This window comes from Schistocerca piceifrons, unplaced genomic scaffold, assembly GCF_021461385.2.
Source record: "Schistocerca piceifrons isolate TAMUIC-IGC-003096 unplaced genomic scaffold, iqSchPice1.1 HiC_scaffold_1251, whole genome shotgun sequence".
NCBI lineage: Eukaryota > Metazoa > Arthropoda > Insecta > Orthoptera > Acrididae > Schistocerca > Schistocerca piceifrons.
This window is the reverse complement of record NW_025727071.1, coordinates 1-15,211: the sequence shown is the minus strand read 5'-3', so window position 1 is coordinate 15,211 and position 15,211 is coordinate 1. Positions and strand designations below refer to the sequence as shown.

General features: G+C 52.4%; 32 non-coding genes across 32 annotated transcripts; 6 read left to right on the top strand and 26 right to left on the bottom strand.

The window, feature by feature from the left end:
• Nucleotides 1-9: 9 nt before the first annotated feature.
• Nucleotides 10-81, top strand: Trnag-ucc. The gene has a single exon. It is a non-coding gene; the product is annotated as a tRNA-Gly (tRNA).
• Nucleotides 82-357: 276 nt separating this feature from the next.
• Trnas-aga lies at nucleotides 358-439 on the bottom strand. Its single transcript has one exon. It is a non-coding gene; the product is annotated as a tRNA-Ser (tRNA).
• A 136-nt stretch (nucleotides 440-575) lies between these two features.
• On the bottom strand, nucleotides 576-648 carry Trnak-uuu. The gene has a single exon. It is a non-coding gene; the product is annotated as a tRNA-Lys (tRNA).
• Nucleotides 649-944: 296 nt separating this feature from the next.
• Trnae-uuc lies at nucleotides 945-1,015 on the bottom strand. The gene has a single exon. It is a non-coding gene; the product is annotated as a tRNA-Glu (tRNA).
• Nucleotides 1,016-1,323: 308 nt separating this feature from the next.
• Trnam-cau lies at nucleotides 1,324-1,396 on the bottom strand. Its single transcript has one exon. It is a non-coding gene; the product is annotated as a tRNA-Met (tRNA).
• A 978-nt stretch (nucleotides 1,397-2,374) lies between these two features.
• Trnag-ucc lies at nucleotides 2,375-2,446 on the top strand. The gene has a single exon. It is a non-coding gene; the product is annotated as a tRNA-Gly (tRNA).
• A 274-nt stretch (nucleotides 2,447-2,720) lies between these two features.
• On the bottom strand, nucleotides 2,721-2,802 carry Trnas-aga. The gene has a single exon. It is a non-coding gene; the product is annotated as a tRNA-Ser (tRNA).
• Nucleotides 2,803-2,941: 139 nt separating this feature from the next.
• On the bottom strand, nucleotides 2,942-3,014 carry Trnak-uuu. The gene has a single exon. It is a non-coding gene; the product is annotated as a tRNA-Lys (tRNA).
• Nucleotides 3,015-3,310: 296 nt separating this feature from the next.
• On the bottom strand, nucleotides 3,311-3,383 carry Trnae-uuc. Its single transcript has one exon. It is a non-coding gene; the product is annotated as a tRNA-Glu (tRNA).
• Nucleotides 3,384-3,689: 306 nt separating this feature from the next.
• On the bottom strand, nucleotides 3,690-3,763 carry Trnam-cau. The gene has a single exon. It is a non-coding gene; the product is annotated as a tRNA-Met (tRNA).
• Nucleotides 3,764-5,091: 1,328 nt separating this feature from the next.
• Nucleotides 5,092-5,173, bottom strand: Trnas-aga. The gene has a single exon. It is a non-coding gene; the product is annotated as a tRNA-Ser (tRNA).
• A 139-nt stretch (nucleotides 5,174-5,312) lies between these two features.
• Nucleotides 5,313-5,385, bottom strand: Trnak-uuu. Its single transcript has one exon. It is a non-coding gene; the product is annotated as a tRNA-Lys (tRNA).
• A 295-nt stretch (nucleotides 5,386-5,680) lies between these two features.
• On the bottom strand, nucleotides 5,681-5,752 carry Trnae-uuc. The gene has a single exon. It is a non-coding gene; the product is annotated as a tRNA-Glu (tRNA).
• Nucleotides 5,753-6,060: 308 nt separating this feature from the next.
• Nucleotides 6,061-6,133, bottom strand: Trnam-cau. The gene has a single exon. It is a non-coding gene; the product is annotated as a tRNA-Met (tRNA).
• A 976-nt stretch (nucleotides 6,134-7,109) lies between these two features.
• On the top strand, nucleotides 7,110-7,181 carry Trnag-ucc. The gene has a single exon. It is a non-coding gene; the product is annotated as a tRNA-Gly (tRNA).
• Nucleotides 7,182-7,456: 275 nt separating this feature from the next.
• On the bottom strand, nucleotides 7,457-7,539 carry Trnap-agg. The gene has a single exon. It is a non-coding gene; the product is annotated as a tRNA-Pro (tRNA).
• A 139-nt stretch (nucleotides 7,540-7,678) lies between these two features.
• On the bottom strand, nucleotides 7,679-7,751 carry Trnak-uuu. The gene has a single exon. It is a non-coding gene; the product is annotated as a tRNA-Lys (tRNA).
• A 297-nt stretch (nucleotides 7,752-8,048) lies between these two features.
• On the bottom strand, nucleotides 8,049-8,120 carry Trnae-uuc. Its single transcript has one exon. It is a non-coding gene; the product is annotated as a tRNA-Glu (tRNA).
• A 308-nt stretch (nucleotides 8,121-8,428) lies between these two features.
• Nucleotides 8,429-8,501, bottom strand: Trnam-cau. Its single transcript has one exon. It is a non-coding gene; the product is annotated as a tRNA-Met (tRNA).
• Nucleotides 8,502-9,479: 978 nt separating this feature from the next.
• Nucleotides 9,480-9,551, top strand: Trnag-ucc. Its single transcript has one exon. It is a non-coding gene; the product is annotated as a tRNA-Gly (tRNA).
• Nucleotides 9,552-9,826: 275 nt separating this feature from the next.
• On the bottom strand, nucleotides 9,827-9,908 carry Trnas-aga. The gene has a single exon. It is a non-coding gene; the product is annotated as a tRNA-Ser (tRNA).
• A 140-nt stretch (nucleotides 9,909-10,048) lies between these two features.
• Nucleotides 10,049-10,121, bottom strand: Trnak-uuu. Its single transcript has one exon. It is a non-coding gene; the product is annotated as a tRNA-Lys (tRNA).
• Nucleotides 10,122-10,418: 297 nt separating this feature from the next.
• On the bottom strand, nucleotides 10,419-10,490 carry Trnae-uuc. Its single transcript has one exon. It is a non-coding gene; the product is annotated as a tRNA-Glu (tRNA).
• Nucleotides 10,491-10,797: 307 nt separating this feature from the next.
• Nucleotides 10,798-10,871, bottom strand: Trnam-cau. The gene has a single exon. It is a non-coding gene; the product is annotated as a tRNA-Met (tRNA).
• A 978-nt stretch (nucleotides 10,872-11,849) lies between these two features.
• Trnag-ucc lies at nucleotides 11,850-11,921 on the top strand. Its single transcript has one exon. It is a non-coding gene; the product is annotated as a tRNA-Gly (tRNA).
• Nucleotides 11,922-12,196: 275 nt separating this feature from the next.
• Nucleotides 12,197-12,278, bottom strand: Trnas-aga. Its single transcript has one exon. It is a non-coding gene; the product is annotated as a tRNA-Ser (tRNA).
• A 139-nt stretch (nucleotides 12,279-12,417) lies between these two features.
• Nucleotides 12,418-12,490, bottom strand: Trnak-uuu. Its single transcript has one exon. It is a non-coding gene; the product is annotated as a tRNA-Lys (tRNA).
• Nucleotides 12,491-12,787: 297 nt separating this feature from the next.
• Trnae-uuc lies at nucleotides 12,788-12,859 on the bottom strand. The gene has a single exon. It is a non-coding gene; the product is annotated as a tRNA-Glu (tRNA).
• A 310-nt stretch (nucleotides 12,860-13,169) lies between these two features.
• On the bottom strand, nucleotides 13,170-13,242 carry Trnam-cau. Its single transcript has one exon. It is a non-coding gene; the product is annotated as a tRNA-Met (tRNA).
• A 976-nt stretch (nucleotides 13,243-14,218) lies between these two features.
• On the top strand, nucleotides 14,219-14,290 carry Trnag-ucc. The gene has a single exon. It is a non-coding gene; the product is annotated as a tRNA-Gly (tRNA).
• A 276-nt stretch (nucleotides 14,291-14,566) lies between these two features.
• On the bottom strand, nucleotides 14,567-14,648 carry Trnas-aga. Its single transcript has one exon. It is a non-coding gene; the product is annotated as a tRNA-Ser (tRNA).
• Nucleotides 14,649-14,787: 139 nt separating this feature from the next.
• Nucleotides 14,788-14,860, bottom strand: Trnak-uuu. The gene has a single exon. It is a non-coding gene; the product is annotated as a tRNA-Lys (tRNA).
• Nucleotides 14,861-15,211: the final 351 nt, after the last annotated feature.

The following is a 15,211-nucleotide window of genomic DNA, read 5'->3' as shown; positions in this document are numbered from 1 at the left end:
AGCGGCTGTGCGGTGGTGGTGTAATGGTGAGCATAGTTGCCTTCCAAGCAGTTGATCCGGGTTCGATTCCCGGCCACCGCAAATGGCGCTAGTTTTTTTCGTATGAGTATGTGAGCCGGGTGCTGTTAAATGAAGGTTTTTTTCGTCGTAGCTCCACGCAGACCATCCTGTAGTATGTCCCGACTTGTCCCGACTTTGCTCGGCTGACGCGAAAGCTGACGCTTGGAATTCGCCCTTATCAAAAGGACAGGCACTATAAACGGCTGTGAGAGGCGAGGTGTGGAGAGGTACCAAAACGACAGGCAATCTGCGAAATTTTCTGCTCGTTGTTCTTAAACAAAAAAAAGAAAAATCCGACGCAGTCGGTAGGACTCGAACCTACGCTCCCAGAGGGAATCTGATTTCTAGTCAGACGCCTTAACCACTCGGCCACGACTGCTCGTAACCCAGTTTCCCTGGAATCGTGAAAATCCACCGGTCTGCGCAGAATGTTGACAGGAAACGAACTCCGTGCACTGATTACGGCAGGGCTACCATCGCTACGAGACGAGCCATTACGGAAACGTTAAAATCTTCGCCCGGACAGGGACTTGAACCCTGGACCCTTAGGTTAAAAGCCTAATGCTCTACCGACTGAGCTATCCGGGCTCACGCTCGTTGTGGATGGAGCGGCTGCAAGCAATGTAAATAACTGGAACGCGTGTGTAGGCGTACTACGGTAATTTCTGGCTTCTGGCGCAACTGGCGACTTCACCGACTTCCCACTGACGCTGGTAGCAGCCCAACCACGGACCAGTGCCTCTTCTCCCTTTATTCCGGTGCCGACAGTAATTGCATCATGTGCCTGTTTTCCCCGATTACGTTCGGTCGAAGCTTCGGAAGGTGGGCGACAAACGACAGTTCGAAGGCCAAAACATGGAGCGTTGTGTGCGCAAAAACTTCCGTTCCGGTACCGGGAATCGAACCCGGCCTCCTGGGTGAAAGCCAGGTATCCTAGCCACTAGACCACACCGGATTTGCTCGATAAGCGTGAGGTTTTCTCCGTCTCCTCTCGTATTTCGTGCTGAATCTGGACTCAGTGCAGTTCTCCGTTTGCGAGCATATTTGCGCCTACAGACTGGCATGGCGCACAGCCCGAAATTGACTATTCATTATTTTACTCCTAACAAGGGAGGAGAAAGATCAAAGTTGTACGTTGTCATAATTGGAAATAAACGTATTGACGCTGAGGCGTAGACTCCTTATGGATAACGAACGACAATTAAGTTCGTTCCCTAGCAACAGCAACGCCGTTAATTCAGCCATGATGTACAGCAAATTAAATGCCCCGGGTGAGGATCGAACTCACGACCTTAAGATTATGAGACTTACGCGCTACCTACTGCGCTACCGAGGCACGTTGCAAGTAACGTTACAGGAAACTGGTAAGTCTCTCATATTAGAGATAGACAGTTCGCGCTTTCTCAAGAATCTGTTGTGTTGCTACACGTGCTTTCCCTACTTGCTAGATTAAACTGCTGCCGCAGTTTTTTCAACGGAACGCAGCACTGCCCGAGGTTACAGTACATCGCCCTTGCGGCACCTGAACACAGCGGCCTGTTGGGACAGGCCGACGTCAGAGTTCAGAAATAGCATACGACCGTTCAAGTACGGTCTATTGCGTGCTGCGTGTATGGTTCCTCTCACAGCGAATCCTGCTATACATTCCTGAGGCTGACGCAGCTCAGGCGAGGAATCGGCGCGGCAGCATTAGAGCGAGAACAGCAGAACGATGCATCGGCCGGGAATCGAACCCGGGCCGTCCGCATGCTAAGCGAGCATTCACCAATTTTTTTTTTTTTCTTCTCATTTCTTTCGTTGCATTTGTTGGGGGCGGACGTCCGATGGCGCCCGTTCAAGTTCATCGTTGACTCGGTCTTTTATTACAGAGGGCAGATAACTCTCAGACCGAACACGCTGAGCTATCGTGCCGGCAAGCCTTAAGATTATGAGACTTACGCGCTGCCTACTGCACTACTGAGGCACATGCCATTGAACCAGCGATGCTCGTCAAGCTGCCCGTGCTTCCCGAGCACTTTTCTGCAGGGGAAAGTGGGATTGCCACCCAGCGACGTCGGATACAACCGAAAAAAGTGCTACACACGCGGAGTGCTCCACTACACTGCCTTAAAACGAATGCTCATCTCTATCGTGTGAGTAACCTTGCGGCCGCGGCGACTAGTCCTTGCCCAAAGACGCAGCGTGCGTGGAGGCGCTACCCGAATGCGTGTGGATGCACCCTCCTACCTCGAAAAGCGCCTGCAGCTACTATCACCGTGGGCCGCTGCTGGCGGGCAGGAAGCCGACACAGCGGGGCGTTGCGAGCAGCGGCTGTGCGGTGGTGGTGTAATGGTGAGCATAGTTGCCTTCCAAGCAGTTGATCCGGGTTCGATTCCCGGCCACCGCAAATGGCGCTAGTTTTTTTCGTATGAGTATGTGAGCCGGGTGCTGTTAAATGAAGGTTTTTTTCGTCGTAGCTCCACGCAGACCATCCTGTAGTATGTCCCGACTTGTCCCGACTTTGCTCGGCTGACGCGAAAGCTGACGCTTGGATTCGCCCTTATCAAAAGGACAGGCACTATAAACGGCTGTGAGAGGCGAGGTGTGGAGAGGTACCAAAACGACAGGCAATCTGCGAAATTTTCTGCTCGTTGTTCTTAAACAAAAAAAAGAAAATCCGACGCAGTCGGTAGGACTCGAACCTACGCTCCCAGAGGGAATCTGATTTCTAGTCAGACGCCTTAACCACTCGGCCACGACTGCTCGTAACCCAAGTTTCCCTGGAATCGTGAAAAATCCAACCGGTCTGCGCAGAATGTTGACAGGAAACGAACTCCGTGCACTGATTACGGCAGGGCTACCATCGCTACGAGACGAGCCATTACGGAAACGTTAAAATCTTCGCCCGGACAGGGACTTGAACCCTGGACCCTTAGGTTAAAAGCCTAATGCTCTACCGACTGAGCTATCCGGGCTCACGCTCGTTGTGGATGGAGCGGCTGCAAGCAATGTAAATAACTGGAACGCGTGTGTAGGCGTACTACGGTAATTTCTGGCTTCTGGCGCAACTGGCGACTTCACCGACTTCCCACTGACGCTGGTAGCAGCCCAACCACGGACCAGTGCCTCTTCTCCCTTTATTCCGGTGCCGACAGTAATTGCATCATGTGCCTGTTTTCCCGATTACGTTCGGTCGAAGCTTCGGAAGGTGGGCGACAAACGACAGTTCGAAGGCCCAAAACATGGAGCGTTGTGTGCGCAAAAACTTCCGTTCCGGTACCGGGAATCGAACCCGGGCCCTCCTGGGTGAAAGCCAGGTATCCTAGCCACTAGACCACACCGGATTTGCTCGATAAGCGTGAGGTTTTCTCCGTCTCCTCTCGTATTTCGTGCTGAATCTGGACTCAGTGCAGTTCTCCGTTTGCGAGCATATTTGCGCCTACAGACTGGCATGGCGCACAGCCCGAAATTGACTATTCATTATTTTACTCCTAACAAGGGAGGAGAAAGATCAAAGTTGTACGTTGTCATAATTGGAAATAAACGTATTGACGCTGAGGCGTAGACTCCTTATGGATAACGAACGACAATTAAGTTCGTTCCCTAGCAACAGCAACGCCGTTATTCAGCCATGATGTACAGCAAATTAAATGCCCGGGTGAGGATCGAACTCACGACCTTAAGATTATGAGACTTACGCGCTACCTACTGCGCTACCGAGGCACGTTGCAAGTAACGTTACAGGAAACTTGGTAAGTCTCTCATATTAGAGATAGACAGTTCGCGCTTTCTCAAGAATCTGTTGTGTTGCTACACGTGCTTTCCCTACTTGCTAGATTAAACTGCTGCCGCAGTTTTTTTCAACGGAACGCAGCACTGCCCGAGGTTACAGTACATCGCCCTTGCGGCACCTGAACACAGCGGCCTGTTGGGACAGGCCGACGTCAGAGTTCAGAAATAGCATACGACCGTTCAAGTACGGTCTATTGCGTGCTGCGTGTATGGTTCCTCTCACAGCGAATCCTGCTATACATTCCTGAGGCTGACGCAGCTCAGGCGAGAATCGGCGCGGCAGCATTAGAGCGAGAACAGCAGAACGATGCATCGGCCGGGAATCGAACCCGGGGCCGTCCGCATGCTAGCGAGCATTCACCAATTTTTTTTTTTTTCTTCTCATTTCTTTCGTTGCATTTGTTGGGGGCGGACGTCCGATGGCGCCCGTTCAAGTTCATCGTGACTCGGTCCTTTTATTACAGAGGGCAGATAACTCTCAGACCGAACACGCTGAGCTATCGTGCCGGCAAGCCTTAAGATTATGAGACTTACGCGCTGCCTACTGCACTACTGAGGCACATGCCATTGAACCAGCGATGCTCGTCAAGCTGCCCGTGCTTCCCGAGCACTTTTCTGCAGGGGAAAGTGGGATTGCCACCCAGCGACGTCGGATACAACCGAAAAAAGTGCTACACACGCGGAGTGCTCCACTACACTGCCTTAAAACGAATGCTCATCTCTATCGTGTGAGTAACCTTGCGGCCGCGGCGACTAGTCTTGCCCAAAGACGCAGCGTGCGTGGAGGCGCTACCCGAATGCGTGTGGATGCACCCTCCTACCTCGAAAAGCGCCCTGCAGCTACTATCACCGGGGGCCGCTGCTGGCGGCAGGAAGCCGACACAGCGGGGCGTTGCGAGCAGCGGCTGTGCGGTGGTGGGTGTAATGGTGAGCATAGTTGCCTTCCAAGCAGTTGATCCGGTTCGATTCCCGGCCACCGCAAATGGCGCTAGTTTTTTTTCGTATGAGTATGTGAGCCGGGTGCTGTTAAATGAAGGTTTTTTTCGTCGTAGCTCCACGCAGACCATCCTGTAGTATGTCCCGACTTGTCCCGACTTTGCTCGGCTGACGCGAAAGCTGACGCTTGGAATTCGCCCCTTATCAAAAGGACAGGCACTATAAACGGCTGTGAGAGGGCGAGGTGTGGAGAGGTACCAAAACGACAGGCAATCTGCGAAATTTTCTGCTCGTTGTTCTTAAACAAAAAAAAGAAAAATCCGACGCAGTCGGTAGGACTCGAACCTACGCTCCCAGAGGGAATCTGATTTCTAGTCAGACGCCTTAACCACTCGGCCACGACTGCTCGTAACCCAAGTTTCCCTGGAATCGTGAAAAATCCAACCGGTCTGCGCAGAATGTTGACAGGAAACGAACTCCGTGCACTGATTACGGCAGGGCTACCATCGCTACGAGACGAGCCATTACGGAAACGTTAAAATCTTCGCCCGGACAGGGACTTGAACCCTGGACCCTTAGGTTAAAAGCCTAATGCTCTACCGACTGAGCTATCCGGGCTCACGCTCGTTGTGGATGGAGGGCTGCAAGCAATGTAAATAACTGGAACGCGTTTGTAGGCGTACTACGGTAATTTCTGGCTTCTGGCGCAACTGGCGACTTCACCGACTTCCCACTGACGCTGGTAGCAGCCCAACAACGGACCAGTGCCTCTTCTCCCTTTATTCCGGTGCCGACAGTAATTGCATCATGTGCCTGTTTTCCCCGATTACGTTCGGTCGAAGCTTCGGAAGGTGGGCGACAAACGACAGTTCGAAGGCCAAAACATGGAGCGTTGTGTGCGCAAAAACTTCCGTTCCGGTACCGGGAATCGAACCAGGGCCTCCTGGGTGAAAGCCAGGTATCCTAGCCACTAGACCACACCGGATTTGCTCGATAAGCGTCAGGTTTTCTCCGTCTCCTCTCGTATTTCGTGCTGAATCTGGACTCAGTGCAGTTCTCCGTTTGCGAGCATATTTGAGCCTACAGACTGGCATGGCGCACAGCCCGAAATTGACTATTCATTATTTTACTCCTAACAAGGGAAGAGAAAGATCAAAGTTGTACGTTGTCATAATTGGAAATAAACGTATTGACGCTGAGGCGTAGACTCCTTATGGATAACGAACGACAATTAAGTTCGTTCCCTAGCAACAGCAACGCCGTTAATTCAGCCATGATGTACAGCAAATTAAATGCCCGGGGTGAGGATCGAACTCACGACCTTAAGATTATGAGACTTACGCGCTACCTACTGCGCTACCGAGGCACGGTGCAAGTAACGTTACAGGAAACTTGGTAAGTCTCTCATATTAGAGATTAGACAGTTCGCGCTTTCTCAAGAATCTGTTGTGTTGCTACACGTGCTTTCCCTACTTGCTAGATTAAACTGCTGCCGCAGCTTTTTCAACGAACGCAGCACTGCCTGAGGTTACAGTACATCGCCCTTGCGGCACCTGAACACAGCGGCCTGTTGGGACAGGCCGACGTCAGAGTTCAGAAATAGCATGCGACCGTTCAAGTACGGTCTATTGCGTGCTGCGTGTATGGTTCCTCTCACAGCGAATCCTGCTATACATTCCTGAGGCTGACGCAGCTCAGGCGAGGAATCGGCGCGGCAGCATTATAGCGAGAACAGCAGAACGATGCATCGGCCGGGAATCGAACCCGGGCCGTCCGCATGCTAAGCGAGCAATTCACCAATTTTTTTTTTCTTCTCATTTCTTTCGTTGCATTTGTTGGGGGCGGACGTCCGATGGCGCCCGTTCAAGTTCATCGTTGACTCGGTCTTTTATTACAGAGGGCAGATAACTCTCAGACCGAACACGCTGAGCTATCGTGCCGGCAAGCCTTAAGATTATGAGACTTACGCGCTGCCTACTGCACTACTGAGGCACATGCCATTGAACCAGCGATGCTCGTCAAGCTGCCCGTGCTTCCGAGCACTTTTCTGCAGGGGAAAGTGGGATTGCCACCCCAGCGACGTCGGATACAACCGAAAAAAGTGCTACACACGCGGAGTGCTCCACTACACTGCCTTAAAACGAATGCTCATCTCTATCGTGTGAGTAACCTTGCGGCCGCGGCGACTAGTCTTGCCCAAAGACGCAGCGTGCGTGGAGGCGCTACCCGAATGCGTGTGGATGCACCCTCCTACCTCGAAAAGCGCCTGCAGCTACTATCACCGTGGGCCGCTGCTGGCGGGCAGGAAGCCGACACAGCGGGGCGTTGCGAGCAGCGGCTGTGCGGTGGTGGTGTAATGGTGAGCATAGTTGCCTTCCAAGCAGTTGATCCGGGATCGATTCCCGGCCACCGCAAGTGGCGCTAGTTTTTTTCGTATGAGTATGTGAGCCGCGTGCTGTTAAATGAAGGTTTTTTTCGTCGTAGCTCCACGCAGACCATCCTGTAGTATGTCCCGACTTGTCCCGACTTTGCTCGGCTGACGCGAAAGCTGACGCTTGGAATTCGCCCTTATCAAAAGGACAGGCACTATAAACGGCTGTGAGAGGCGAGGTGTGGAGAGGTACCAAAACGACAGGCAATCTGCGAAATTTTCTGCTCGTTGTTCTTAAACAAAAAAAGAAAAATCCGACGCAGTCGGTAGGACTCGAACCTACGCTCCCAGAGGGAATCTGATTTCCTAGTCAGACGCCTTAACCACTCGGCCACGACTGCTCGTAACCCAAGTTTCCCAGGAATCGTGAAAAATCCAACCGGTCTGCGCAGAATGTTGACAGGAAACGAACTCCGTGCACTGATTACGGCAGGGCTACCATCGCTACGAGACGAGCCATTACGGAAACGTTAAAATCTCCGCCCGGACAGGGACTTGAACCCTGGACCCTTAGGTTAAAAGCCTAATGCTCTACCGACTGAGCTATCCGGGCTCACGCTCGTTGTGGACGGAGCGGCTGCAAGCAATGTAAATAACTGGAACGCGTTTGTAGGCGTACTACGGTAATTTCTGGCTTCTGGCGCAACTGGCGACTTCACCGACTTCCCACTGACGCTGGTAGCAGCCCAACAACGGACCAGTGCCTCTTCTCCCTTTATTCCGGTGCCGACAGTAATTGCATCATGTGCCTGTTTTCCCCCGATTACGTTCGGTCGAAGCTTCGGAAGGTGGGCGACAAACGACAGTTCGAAGGCCAAAACATGGAGCGTTGTGTGCGCAAAAACTTCCGTTCCGGTACCGGGAATCGAACCAGGGCCTCCTGGGTGAAAGCCAGGTATCCTAGCCACTAGACCACACCGGATTTGCTCGATAAGCGTCAGGTTTTCTCCGTCTCCTCTCGTATTTCGTGCTGAATCTGGACTCAGTGCAGTTCTCCGTTTGCGAGCATATTTGAGCCTACAGACTGGCATGGCGCACAGCCCGAAATTGACTATTCATTATTTTACTCCTAACAAGGGAAGAGAAAGATCAAAGTTGTACGTTGTCATAATTGGAAATAAACGTATTGACGCTGAGGCGTAGACTCCTTATGGATAACGAACGACAATTAAGTTCGTTCCCTAGCAACAGCAACGCCGTTAATTCAGCCATGATGTACAGCAAATTAAATGCCCGGGGTGAGGATCGAACTCACGACCTTAAGATTATGAGACTTACGCGCTACCTACTGCGCTACCGAGGCACGGTGCAAGTAACGTTACAGGAAACTTGGTAAGTCTCTCATATTAGAGATTAGACAGTTCGCGCTTTCTCAAGAATCTGTTGTGTTGCTACACGTGCTTTCCCTACTTGCTAGATTAAACTGCTGCCGCAGCTTTTTCAACGGAACGCAGCACTGCCTGAGGTTACAGTACATCGCCCTTGCGGCACCTGAACACAGCGGCCTGTTGGGACAGGCCGACGTCAGAGTTCAGAAATAGCATGCGACCGTTCAAGTACGGTCTATTGCGTGCTGCGTGTATGGTTCCTCTCACAGCGAATCCTGCTATACATTCCTGAGGCTGGACGCAGCTCAGGCGAGGAATCGGCGCGGCAGCATTATAGCGAGAACAGCAGAACGATGCATCGGCCGGGAATCGAACCCGGGCCGTCCGCATGCTAAGCGAGCATTCACCAATTTTTTTTTTCTTCTCATTTCTTTCGTTGCATTTGTTGGGGGGCGGACGTCCGATGGCGCCCGTTCAAGTTCATCGTTGACTCGGTCTTTTATTACAGAGGGCAGATAACTCTCAGACCGAACACGCTGAGCTATCGTGCCGGCAAGCCTTAAGATTATGAGACTTACGCGCTGCCTACTGCACTACTGAGGCACATGCCATTGAACCAGCGATGCTCGTCAAGCTGCCCGTGCTTCCCGAGCACTTTTCTGCAGGGGAAAGTGGGATTGCCACCCAGCGACGTCGGATACAACCGAAAAAAGTGCTACACACGCGGAGTGCTCCACTACACTGCCTTAAAACGAATGCTCATCTCTATCGTGTGAGTAACCTTGCGGCCGCGGCGACTAGTCTTGCCCAAAGACGCAGCGTGCGTGGAGGCGCTACCCGAATGCGTGTGGATGCACCCTCCTACCTCGAAAAGCGCCTGCAGCTACTATCACCGTGGGCCGCTGCTGGCGGGCAGGAAGCCGACACAGCGGGGCGTTGCGAGCAGCGGCTGTGCGGTGGTGGTGTAATGGTGAGCATAGTTGCCTTCCAAGCAGTTGATCCGGGATCGATTCCCGGCCACCGCAAGTGGCGCTAGTTTTTTTCGTATGAGTATGTGAGCCGCGTGCTGTTAAATGAAGGTTTTTTTCGTCGTAGCTCCACGCAGACCATCCTGTAGTATGTCCCGACTTGTCCCGACTTTGCTCGGCTGACGCGAAAGCTGACGCTTGGAATTCGCCCTTATCAAAAGGACAGGCACTATAAACGGCTGTGAGAGGCGAGGTGTGGAGAGGTACCAAAACGACAGGCAATCTGCGAAATTTTCTGCTCGTTGTTCTTAAACAAAAAAAGAAAAATCCGACGCAGTCGGTAGGACTCGAACCTACGCTCCCAGAGGGAATCTGATTTCTAGTCAGACGCCTTAACCACTCGGCCACGACTGCTCGTAACCCAAGTTTCCCAGGAATCGTGAAAAATCCAACCGGTCTGCGCAGAATGTTGACAGGAAACGAACTCCGTGCACTGATTACGGCAGGGCTACCATCGCTACGAGACGAGCCATTACGGAAACGTTAAAAATCTCCGCCCGGACAGGGACTTGAACCCTGGACCCTTAGGTTAAAAGCCTAATGCTCTACCGACTGAGCTATCCGGGCTCACGCTCGTTGTGGACGGAGCGGCTGCAAGCAATGTAAATAACTGGAACGCGTTTGTAGGCGTACTACGGTAATTTCTGGCTTCTGGCGCAACTGGCGACTTCACCGACTTCCCACTGACGCTGGTAGCAGCCCAACAACGGACCAGTGCCTCTTCTCCCTTTATTCCGGTGCCGACAGTAATTGCATCATGTGCCTGTTTTCCCCCGATTACGTTCGGTCGAAGCTTCGGAAGGTGGGCGACAAACGACAGTTCGAAGGCCAAAACATGGAGCGTTGTGTGCGCAAAAACTTCCGTTCCGGTACCGGGAATCGAACCAGGGCCTCCTGGGTGAAAGCCAGGTATCCTAGCCACTAGACCACACCGGATTTGCTCGATAAGCGTCAGGTTTTCTCCGTCTCCTCTCGTATTTCGTGCTGAATCTGGACTCAGTGCAGTTCTCCGTTTGCGAGCATATTTGAGCCTACAGACTGGCATGGCGCACAGCCCGAAATTGACTATTCATTATTTTACTCCTAACAAGGGAAGAGAAAGATCAAAGTTGTACGTTGTCATAATTGGAAATAAACGTATTGACGCTGAGGCGTAGACTCCTTATGGATAACGAACGACAATTAAGTTCGTTCCCTAGCAACAGCAACGCCGTTAATTCAGCCATGATGTACAGCAAATTAAATGCCCGGGTGAGGATCGAACTCACGACCTTAAGATTATGAGACTTACGCGCTACCTACTGCGCTACCGAGGCACGGTGCAAGTAACGTTACAGGAAACTTGGTAAGTCTCTCATATTAGAGATTAGACAGTTCGCGCTTTCTCAAGAATCTGTTGTGTTGCTACACGTGCTTTCCCTACTTGCTAGATTAAACTGCTGCCGCAGCTTTTTCAACGGAACGCAGCACTGCCTGAGGTTACAGTACATCGCCCTTGCGGCACCTGAACACAGCGGCCTGTTGGGACAGGCCGACGTCAGAGTTCAGAAATAGCATGCGACCGTTCAAGTACGGTCTATTGCGTGCTGCGTGTATGGTTCCTCTCACAGCGAAATCCTGCTATACATTCCTGAGGCTGACGCAGCTCAGGCGAGGAATCGGCGCGGCAGCATTATAGCGAGAACAGCAGAACGATGCATCGGCCGGGAATCGAACCCGGGCCGTCCGCATGCTAAGCGAGCATTCAACCAATTTTTTTTTTCTTCTCATTTCTTTCGTTGCATTTGTTGGGGGCGGACGTCCGATGGCGCCCGTTCAAGTTCATCGTTGACTCGGTCTTTTATTACAGAGGGCAGATAACTCTCAGACCGAACACGCTGAGCTATCGTGCGGCAAGCCTTAAGATTATGAGACTTACGCGCTGCCTACTGCACTACTGAGGCACATGCCATTGAACCAGCGATGCTCGTCAAGCTGCCCCGTGCTTCCCGAGCACTTTTCTGCAGGGGAAAGTGGGATTGCCACCCAGCGACGTCGGATACAACCGAAAAAAGTGCTACACACGCGGAGTGCTCCACTACACTGCCTTAAAACGAATGCTCATCTCTATCGTGTGAGTAACCTTGCGGCCGCGGCGACTAGTCTTGCCCAAAGGACGCAGCGTGCGTGGAGGCGCTACCCGAATGCGTGTGGATGCACCCTCCTACCTCGAAAAGCGCCTGCAGCTACTATCACCGTGGGCCGCTGCTGGCGGGCAGGAAGCCGACACAGCGGGGCGTTGCGAGCAGCGGCTGTGCGGTGGTGGTGTAATGGTGAGCATAGTTGCCTTCCAAGCAGTTGATCCGGGATCGATTCCCGGCCACCGCAAGTGGCGCTAGTTTTTTTCGTATGAGTATGTGAGCCGCGTGCTGTTAAATGAAGGTTTTTTTCGTCGTAGCTCCACGCAGACCATCCTGTAGTATGTCCCGACTTGTCCCGACTTTGCTCGGCTGACGCGAAAGCTGACGCTTGGAATTCGCCCTTATCAAAAGGACAGGCACTATAAACGGCTGTGAGAGGCGAGGTGTGGAGAGGTACCAAAACGACAGGCAATCTGCGAAATTTTCTGCTCGTTGTTCTTAAACAAAAAAAGAAAAATCCGACGCAGTCGGTAGGACTCGAACCTACGCTCCCAGAGGGAATCTGATTTCTAGTCAGACGCCTTAACCACTCGGCCACGACTGCTCGTAACCCAAGTTTCCCAGGAATCGTGAAAAATCCAACCGGTCTGCGCAGAATGTTGACAGGAAACGAACTCCGTGCACTGATTACGGCAGGGCTACCATCGCTACGAGACGAGCCATTACGGAAACGTTAAAATCTCCGCCCGGACAGGGACTTGAACCCTGGACCCTTAGGTTAAAAGCCTAATGCTCTACCGACTGAGCTATCCGGGCTCACGCTCGTTGTGGACGGAGCGGCTGCAAGCAATGTAAATAACTGGAACGCGTTTGTAGGCGTACTACGGTAATTTCTGGCTTCTGGCGCAACTGGCGACTTCACCGACTTTCCCACTGACGCTGGTAGCAGCCCAACAACGGACCAGTGCCTCTTCTCCCTTTATTCCGGTGCCGACAGTAATTGCATCATGTGCCTGTTTTCCCCGATTACGTTCGGTCGAAGCTTCGGAAGGTGGGCGACAAACGACAGTTCGAAGGCCAAAACATGGAGCGTTGTGTGCGCAAAAACTTCCGTTCCGGTACCGGGAATCGAACCAGGGCCTCCTGGGTGAAAGCCAGGTATCCTAGCCACTAGACCACACCGGATTTGCTCGATAAGCGTCAGGTTTTCTCCGTCTCCTCTCGTAATTTCGTGCTGAATCTGGACTCAGTGCAGTTCTCCGTTTGCGAGCATATTTGAGCCTACAGAACTGGCATGGCGCACAGCCCGAAATTGACTATTCATTATTTTACTCCTAACAAGGGAAGAGAAAGATCAAAGTTGTACGTTGTCATAATTGGAAATAAACGTATTGACGCTGAGGCGTAGACTCCTTATGGATAACGAACGACAATTAAGTTCGTTCCCTAGCAACAGCAACGCCGTTAATTCAGCCATGATGTACAGCAAATTAAATGCCCGGGGTGAGGATCGAACTCACGACCTTAAGATTATGAGACTTACGCGCTACCTACTGCGCTACCGAGGCACGGTGCAAGTAACGTTACAGGAAACTTGGTAAGTCTCTCATATTAGAGATTAGACAGTTCGCGCTTTCTCAAGAATCTGTTGTGTTGCTACACGTGCTTTCCCTACTTGCTAGATTAAACTGCTGCCGCAGCTTTTTCAACGGAACGCAGCACTGCCTGAGGTTACAGTACATCGCCCTTGCGGCACCTGAACACAGCGGCCTGTTGGGACAGGCCGACGTCAGAGTTCAGAAATAGCATGCGACCGTTCAAGTACGGTCTATTGCGTGCTGCGTGTATGGTTCCTCTCACAGCGAATCCTGCTATACATTCCTGAGGCTGACGCAGCTCAGGCGAGGAATCGGCGCGGCAGCATTATAGCGAGAACAGCAGAACGATGCATCGGCCGGGAATCGAACCCGGGCCGTCCGCATGCTAAGCGAGCATTCACCAATTTTTTTTTTCTTCTCATTTCTTTCGTTGCATTTGTTGGGGGCGGACGTCCGATGGCGCCCGTTCAAGTTCATCGTTGACTCGGTCTTTTATTACAGAGGGCAGATAACTCTCAGACCGAACACGCTGAGCTATCGTGCCGGCAAGCCTTAAGATTATGAGACTTACGCGCTGCCTACTGCACTACTGAGGCACATGCCATTGAACCAGCGATGCTCGTCAAGCTGCCCGTGCTTCCCGAGCACTTTTCTGCAGGGGAAAGTGGGATTGCCACCCAGCGACGTCGGATACAACCGAAAAAAGTGCTACACACGCGGAGTGCTCCACTACACTGCCTTAAAACGAATGCTCATCTCTATCGTGTGAGTAACCTTGCGGCCGCGGCGACTAGTCTTGCCCAAAGACGCAGCGTGCGTGGAGGCGCTACCCGAATGCGTGTGGATGCACCCTCCTACCTCGAAAAGCGCCTGCAGCTACTATCACCGTGGGCCGCTGCTGGCGGGCAGGAAGCCGACACAGCGGGGCGTTGCGAGCAGCGGCTGTGCGGTGGTGGTGTAATGGTGAGCATAGTTGCCTTCCAAGCAGTTGATCCGGGATCGATTCCCGGCCACCGCAAGTGGCGCTAGTTTTTTTCGTATGAGTATGTGAGCCGCGTGCTGTTAAATGAAGGTTTTTTTTCGTCGTAGCTCCACGCAGACCATCCTGTAGTATGTCCCGACTTGTCCCGACTTTGCTCGGCTGACGCGAAAGCTGACGCTTGGAATTCGCCCTTATCAAAAGGACAGGCACTATAAACGGCTGTGAGAGGCGAGGTGTGGAGAGGTACCAAAACGACAGGCAATCTGCGAAATTTTCTGCTCGTTGTTCTTAAACAAAAAAAGAAAAATCCGACGCAGTCGGTAGGACTCGAACCTACGCTCCCAGAGGAATCTGATTTCTAGTCAGACGCCTTAACCACTCGGCCACGGACTGCTCGTAACCCAAGTTTCCCAGGAATCGTGAAAAATCCAACCGGTCTGCGCAGAATGTTGACAGGAAACGAACTCCGTGCACTGATTACGGCAGGGCTACCATCGCTACGAGACGAGCCATTACGGAAACGTTAAAATCTCCGCCCGGACAGGGACTTGAACCCTGGACCCTTAGGTTAAAAGCCTAATGCTCTACCGACTGAGCTATCCGGGCTCACGCTCGTTGTGGACGGAGCGGCTGCAAGCAATGTAAATAACTGGAACGCGTTTGTAGGCGTACTACGGTAATTTCTGGCTTCTGGCGCAACTGGCGACTTCACCGACTTCCCACTGACGCTGGTAGCAGCCCAACAACGGACCAGTGCCTCTTCTCCCTTATTCCGGTGCCGACAGTAATTGCATCATGTGCCTGTTTTCCCCCGATTACGTTCGGTCGAAGCTTCGGAAGGTGGGCGACAAACGACAGTTCGAAGGCCAAAACATGGAGCGTTGTGTGCGCAAAAACTTCCGTTCCGGTACCGGGAATCGAACCAGGGCCTCCTGGGTGAAAGCCAGGTATCCTAGC